Below are 8600 nucleotides of genomic sequence, written 5' to 3' on the forward strand. Positions count from 1 at the left end.
TGTTTTATTAATTCATTTATTATTTATTAATTAAACCATAGATCAGGGGTTAGGCATCCTGGGGCCCTGCAGCTGTTGTGGAACTACATTTCCCATGAGGCATTGCAAGGCTGGCAGTTAGAATCACTCCCAGAGGCATGATGGGACTTGTAGTTCTGCAACAGCTGGAGGGCCCCCAGGTTGCCTTCTCCTTTCATAGATGCACGCTGGCATGTCCGGGGTTAGACGCAGGCTCTATACATATGTATCCGCTGAGATGAGCAGTTACATGCAAACAGTGGCGGCACAGACCATTGATTTGTACAGAGCACAAAACTGACAGCTGCCATTGACAGCTGTGTCCACCATCGACAGCTGTGTCCACCAATGACAGCTGTGTCCACCATTCACAGCTGTGTCCACCATCGACAGCTGTCTCCACCATCGACAGCTGTGTCCACCAATGACAGCTGTGTCCACCGTTGACAGCTGTGTCCACCAATGACAGCTGTGTCCACCAATGACAGCTGTGTCCACCATTGACAGCTGTGTCCACCATCGACAGCTGTCTCCACCATTGACAGCTGTGTCCACCAATGACAGCTGTGTCCACCAATGACAGCTGTGTCCACCATTGACAGCTGTGTCCACCAATGACAGCTGTGTCCACCAATGACAGCTGTGTCCACCATTGACAGCTGTGTCCACCAATGACAGCTGTGTCCACCATTGACAGCTGTGTCCACCAATGACAGCTGTGTCCACCTGCAAGGATCTACTTTCCAGCGGCCGCCTCTGGCTACTAATATGTGGCCTAAGGGCTCACTCTAATGTATGGCAGCCTCTGAAAAGCAGTGTAATGCTTTTCAGAGGGCACTTGACAGGAGGCTAGGAGGCAATCACCGCCTATTTTGACCATGAAAAGGCAATCACGCAGCAATGGTGTGCATTGCATGCAGTTGCAGGGTGGTTGCAGGGTGGTCCTGTCCTATTGAATGGGTCAAATTCAGCGGTGGTACTGGCTGCTGACCAGTTGCTGCTGAATGCAACAGATGCTTCTGTTTTTACCCTAAGCGGCTGCACCTCCTTGCTCAGATAGGCAGTAGGGGTGGTAAAACCGAACCACCTGCTTTTACTGCCCCTTGGCTGCTTGCATGAAAGAACTCTAAAGAGTACGCACCTTTTTTTTTTTTTTTTTTTTTTTTTTTTAAAGGTGGACGGCTGTTCATTCATCAAAACTGCATGTAAATGTAAATGTTCTCAGTCTATATTATCTACAGATTGAATGGAGAAAATACCATATTATGGCCACTAGATGGTGCTGATATATCATATCAGTTGGTAGGCTCATTAGCTCCATCTAGTGGCCATAATGTGGTATTTTCCTTTTTTTACACAGAGAATATAGCTTGAGAACACTTGATTTTGGTCCATTTGCACAGAATAAATTTATATGCTGTTTCGAATGACGTATAACTATACAGGTATATCCCTTAGTGTCAAGAATATTTCTGCTCGACCAGTCACCATCTCACCTCTTTAGGCAAATTTAATCACTTCCATACTGGGCCTATTCTGGCACTCCTCTCCTACATGTATAAATCATCATTTTTTTTGCTAGAAAATTACTCAGAACCCCCTAACATTTTTTTTTAGCAGACACGCTAGGGAATAAAATGGTGGTCGTTGCAACTTTTTATCTCGCACAGTATTTGCGCAACAATTTTTCAAACGCATTTTTTTTTGGGAAAAAGAATAACAAAACAGTAAAGTTTGCCCAATTTTTTATGTATAATGTGAAAGATGATGTTATGCCAAGTAAATAAATACCCAACATCACGCTTTAAAATTGTGCACACTCATGGAATGGCGCCTAAAACTTCGGTACTTAAACATCTCCATAGACGACCCTTTCAATTTTTTTACAGGTTACCAGTTTAGAGTTACAGAGGACATCTAGTGCTAGAATTGTTGCTCGTGCTCTAACGCACGCAGCGATGCCTCACATGTGTGGTTTGAATGGCGTTTACATATTTGGGCAGGACTTACGCATGCGTTCGCTTCTGAACGCAAGCTACCGGGAACAGGGGCGTTTTAAAAAAATGTATTTTTTTATTGTTTATTTCACTCTATTTTTTTTTTGTTACACTTTCTCTTTTACATTTTTTTTTATCATTTTTATTCCTATTACAAGTAATGTAAACATCCCTTGTAATAGGAATGGTGCGTGACAGGTCCTCTTTATGGAGAGATGAGGGGTCAATAAGACCTCACATCTCTCCTCCAGGCTGGAAAGCATGAGATAAAAAAAAATAAATCCGCAATCTCATGCTTACAAACTGCTATCGGGGCTTGGCTTACAATCGCGTCCCGGATGTGACGTCAAAACGCCGTGCCTGTGCCTCCGACAGTCATAGAGATGACTGGTGCTTACCAGTTGCTGTCAGGGCTTGACTTACAATCGTGGCCCGGATATGACGTCATAACGCCGTGCCCGTGCCTCCGACAGTCATAGAGATGACTGGTGACCATCTGGTCACCAGTCATCTCTATGGTCGTCATCCGTGGTGGATGATTCTTTCTCCGGGTCCCCGATGGCATGGAAGAGCCCGGAGAAGCACCGGATGGCGGCGGGAGGGGGGGGGTGTCCCCTCCCATCGCCTGTAAGAACGATCAAGCGGTGGAACTGCCGCTATGATCATTCTTACGGTGCACTGAATCACCGGCTGAAAACGATCTGAATGATGCCTGTAGCTGCAGGCATCATTTAGATATTCCAACTGAAATTCAAAGATGTCATATGACGTCCTTGGGCGGGAAGTGGTTAAAGTGGAATTTTTCCCATGACAACTTGATAAAAAATAATGTTCTTCAGCAAGGAACATTCATTCTACATTAATAATAATGCCACCAACATTAGTGAATGCTGTAAATTACTTCCAGCATTGTTACTGTTTCTTCTTGCTGGAGGCTGCCATTTTGCTGAAGCCTAGAGCCCCTGAGCAGCAGTATATCTTTAGGTTGTCAGTAGATCAGACTCTAGATTTTGTGCAGAGTAGGGAAAGACAGATTATTATTGGATATTAAACAGTATAGGCACTTATTTTTAATGTTGTACATAGCTATATGTCAGAAACCATGAAATCAGACCTAGACAGAAGTACAGTTAAAACACACTTGTTTAATAATAAAAGTAAAAAGAACAAACGTAGTCAAAACAAAGCCAAAGTTCAGTAACGGGAACGGATAGTCAGCCAAGCCAGAAGTCAGGGATCAATGTAGGAAACAGCAAGCAGGATTTGGAGCCAGAAGGGATGTCAGCAAAACAAGCCTTCAAACAGAAACGCAGGAGATCGTTTCGGTGATGTTGACCAAGGTGAAGGCAGAGATCCTCTGGACTGGACGGCTTAAGCAGGCAGGACTGACGAGCAGGATATCATCAACAGCTGAGTACCTGTGGAGAGATAGGAGCTGGCCAGCTCTAAGAAGGAAGGGATGAGCCCAGCCCTGACACTATACCTGCAAAAGGGGCCAACCTGAGAAGATCTAGCATGACTTTTCTGACTAAAGTTCCACTTTAAAGCGGGATTTCTCAATCAATATTGACACTTTTTAATCCTTAAGCTATAGGGGATAGGAAGGTATATTATATATTATATTTACTTGTTTTAAACTTTTTTTTTTACAATTCTTCAGTTACTTCCTGGTTTCCAGGCCTAGGCCACAATGATGTCATCCATCCCAGGAGTCTTCAGGAGGAGAGGGGGTGCTTTCACAGCTAAGCACACGCTCCTGCCTGCATGCCTGAGCTAAGGGCAGATGGATTCCAGGAAATAACTGCTACTCGAATCATTTTCCCTTACTCAAGATGGCCACAGCCAGAAATGGGTGAAAAGGGTGTTTTTTAAAGTGATTTCTCAGCAAAGCATGGAGACATGGATGGATGGTAGGGATGAGCTTCGAGTTCGAGTTGAACTCATGTTCGACTCGAACATCGGCTGTTCGCAAGTTTGCCGAACAGCGAACAATTTGGGGTGTTTGTGGCAAATTCGAATGCCGCGGAACATCCTTTAAAAGTCAATGGTAGAAATCAAAAGTGCTAATTTTAAAGGCTTATATTCATGGTATTGTCATAAAAAGTGTTTGGGGACCTGGGTCCTGCCCCAGGGGACATGGATCAATGCAAAAAAAAGTTTTAAAAACGTCCGTTTTTTCAGGAGCAGTGATTTTAATAATGCTTAAAGTGAAACAATAAAAGTGTAATATCCCTTTAAATTTCGTACCTGGGGGGTGTCTATAGTATGCCTGTAAAGGGGCGCATGTTTCCCGTGTTTAGAACAGTCTGACAGCAAAATGACATTTCAAAGGAAAAAAAGTCATTTAAAACTACTCGCGGCTATTATTGCATTGCCGGTCTGACAATACACATAAAAGTTCATTGATAAAAATGGCATGGGAATTCCCCACAGGGGAACCCCGAACCAAAATTTAAAAAAAAAATGACGTGGGGGGGTCCCCCTAAATTCCATACCAGGCCCTTCAGGTCGATGGAGGTCCGTTGGTAGTGAAAAGCTACCTGAAGATGGTTTGATCTGGATGCAGAGTCTGCCAAAAAAAGCGATTTGAATTGTATGGGCAATGGGCCGTCCATGCAAGGGTGGGAACCAGGCACCCCATCAGACATCTGCATAGTACATGAAAACTGGGTATGAGGCTAAGGTCATTAGACCCTTTAGAAGTTGTCATATATGGTCAGAGGGTACAGTAAGGTGTATTCCTTTGGAAGGTACTTTTGATGTCTGGAGGTACAAGACTACAGAATAAAAATACCTTGGAAGTAGCTCAGCTGTGGCTTCAGAAATCTCTAATGATGAGTGGGTTGGATGTGTAGTACACACTTGTGTGGTTAAAATTCTCCCGCCTGCTGCTCTTGTGTTTTTCCCATTGTATTTTTTTTCTATTGTTAAAAGAGTGAAGGCAGCATTCTGTCTGGTTGTTTTTTGTTTTTTGTTTTGGAAACTATGAAATATCTCCCTCACATTTGTATCTAAATGTTAGTCTCATGTTTTATTCATCTCATTGTTTGTATGTAGTAATATGTTAGAACCCACCGCAGCGGCCCTCCTATGTGTCGCGGCCATTGTATTTTTGTAGGAACGTGAAACTAACACGGTCATATTTTCCGACGGAAAATGTTCGATGGGAGACTTTTGACGGAAATTCCGACTGTGTGTAGGCTCCATCGGACAGTTTCCATTGCACAAAATTTGAGATCTGGTTCTCAAATTTTCCGACAACAAAATCTGCTGTCGGAAATTCCGATCGTGTGCACACAATTCCGATGCACAAAGTTCCACGCATGCTTGGAATCAAGTGTGTTGTACATCACTGTGTTCTTGATGTTCGGAATTTCTGACCAACTTTGTGTGACCGTGTGTATGCAAGACAAGTTTGAGCCAATATCCGTCGGAAAAAAAAACATGGATTTTGTTGTCGGAATGTCCAATTGTGTGTACGAGGCATAAGAGTTACAGAGGGTTTAGTTGATTTTGGGAATGTCAGTGACAATTTACCAATGTACACGAATGTTGTATTTACAAGTATAAATCAATGATGGGGTGTGGCGCTCCCTATATAGGTTTATAATGGGATGGACAACTGTAATATGGTGGAGGGCTAGCTTGCTACCCTACTAGTGAGCGTGCCCCACCTAAACCCAATTGTGTGGTGATTACAAAAAAATAATAAACAATAAAATAATAGAAAATAATATAAATACCATCAATAAAATTGTAAAAACGTCCTCAGCGTCTATGATGAAACGCGTACGATGGCGCCACGCACGCTACGTCATTTCCGGGATACGGGCTGTTGGAACGCAGGTGGAGTGCAAACACTCGGAACTGTCTCCATCTAGCGTCACGTATGCTGGTATTTTACTTGCTGTGTTCGTGGGTGCAACTTATTGCACTCTAGCTGTACCTTGGACCTGTATATGCATTTGGTACATTGTTGCTGGACTTGTTTTTACTAAATTGGAATTTTTAATTAGATTTTATTTTTAATAAATTTAACATACTACACTATGGGAGCCTTCATTCCTTTTTCTATGAGGGAATTACCATGAATATGCTTTAATTACCTACACGGAAGCCGGAGATTACCCTGGGAGTCCTACCAATTACGGTGGCGAGGAGACCGCTGAGGCTATACCCATACGCACATTGCCCCTTTGGGGTGATTGGATCTGGTGAGTGGGGACCCTTGAGGGGGAGCACAAAAGTCACCAAGAACATTGAGAGCACTTCAGTCACGTTTTCTGAGGAATTTTTTTCACAATTTCTGGAGAAACCTAATATACAATTTATGGACTGTTATATGAACACTATATGATTTTGTTTGGCGTTATGCCCACGGATTTTTTGAACAGTTTAGAACTGTTTGCAGTTTATGGCCTTTGAACAGTCAAACTTAAGCGTATTACTACTATTATTATTTATGTGGATTTAATTTTTTGAGGGTTAGTTTATGACGGTATATCACTAGCATACTTATAGGGGATTATTATAGCTATTTAGTCTCACATTTATCCAATATTTTGGAAGGAACCATATGGCAATTTTTATGGTATCCATCACGGTATATTCTATCACACAGAGAGGCCTACTAATCTGAATACTTAACAATTTTATTGATGGTATTTATATTATTTTCTATTATTTTATTGTTTATTATTTTTTTGTAATCACCACACAATTGGGTTTAGGTGGGGCACGCTCACTAGTAGGTTAGCAAGCTAGCCCTCCACCATATTACAGTTGTCTATCCCATTATAAACCTATATAGGGAGCGCCACACCCCATCACTGATTTATACTTGTAACTATTTGGAGAATCCCTAGGGAAGCTCCCTTCAGGTGGGCGGCATACCTAACTATTGCCCTAAGCGCAGCCATTATATAAATTTACGAATGCTGTATTGTTTGCCCTTCTTTGCAGGTAAAAGATGAAGGATAGAGTAATAATTCTTGTTTATAAGTATCTTTTTCAGGTCATAGCTGTACACATGCATAAATACACACGGCTAATGCCCTGTACACACAACCGGTTTTCCCGTCGGAATAAACTCGGAAGGTTTCGGAAAGAGAAGGTAAAAGTATAATGGGCTCCCGTTTCATTGTTTTGTTTTTTGTTTTTTTTCCGCACCATTCTAAATCCTGTGTCTCTTCCTCTCGTGTTTGTAATGAGAAAGAAAATGAGGGGGGATAATGGTAAGAATGACAATTTTCAAACTAATAATACTAACCTCTCTAATTCTAACCAAGTTTGTGACCTAGTAGTATGTCATGTTCCACAGCTGTCTTTTTTTGATGGAATTTGAATCAGCAACCAGCAGTCTGGTGAAGGAGGCTCCCATCCCAGACGCTAAGAACGTTTTTGTCAATGGTTCCAGGTATTACACCTCTGATGGTAAACCACACACAGTGATCAAGTCAGGGACCCAACCAGCGGAGGAGACGCTTTAGAGAGCAGCCTTGTGAGTCAAGCCAGGGACCTCGCCAGTCAGCAAGGGTGAAGCTTGAGGAGTATCGGGAGGGCCAAGCTAGGGACCCAGCAGGGAAGCGTGGGTGACGCTTGAGGGAGATGCCACCGCAAAAGCCTTGAGGAGCTCACGGGATTCAGAGTCAGTGAATCAGAGGGTCCAGTAAAAGACCAGCAGCTCAAGGGGCTGAAGAACTACAAGTAGAAGCTGTAGTGAACTGTTAAAGTTTGCGTTAGGAACTGTTAAGTACTGTTGCCATAGGAGACAGCAATCCTGCACGTGCAGAAGTGGCGATTTGCTGGGGCCTGTCCCTGTACGCCTGTCTTCCTATTGAAGTCCCGGAGTCTGCTAATTGAAATTGCAACCACTCAAAGGGTGTCCTGGCCCTAACCCTCTTTCCCTCAAAATAAAAAAGGACTGTTAAAAGAAATGAAACCAGGGGCAGGAGGCGGAGCCTAGCGGAGCAGACATGCATTGTTAGAGCTCCACACCGCTGAGGAGAGAAGAGAAGGACAAAGCGGAGCCTGCAGGCTCAAAAGGTATCCATTTGAACCTTTTTGCCCCTGGGAACAAACTGTGAAAGTTTGGGCAGGAAATATGGTACTGGGAGGAAACCGTGGCAGAAATAAAAATCACCTCACAAAGAGCTCACAGGCACTCACTGCAGCTGAAGCAGCTCCAGTCACCTCACAATATACAGCATCAGGGCGCTCTCACAGACAGAAAATGTCACAGCAAGACTCTCCATTTGAGTCAGATACAGAACAAATCCTCTCACAAACTTCTCCACAAGCCTCCTCAGTATCCCCAATAATATTATTACAATTTGAAAAGATGCTTCATAAGGCTTTAAAACAAACCTCAGACCAAATAACAAAAAGCCTAACCAAAGAAATAAGAGAGCTGGGAAACCGCACCGCAGCCCTAGAAATAAAAATGGATGAAATTGAAATTACAACCCAAGAAAATATAACAGAATTGGAACAATTAAAAAAAGAGAATTTAATACTTCAAACTAAGCTCGAAGATTACGAAAATAGAGCCAGACGTTCAAACTTGCGCATAAGGGGAATACCTGA

This window comes from Aquarana catesbeiana, linkage group LG01, assembly GCF_042186555.1.
Source record: "Aquarana catesbeiana isolate 2022-GZ linkage group LG01, ASM4218655v1, whole genome shotgun sequence".
Lineage (NCBI taxonomy): Eukaryota > Metazoa > Chordata > Amphibia > Anura > Ranidae > Aquarana > Aquarana catesbeiana.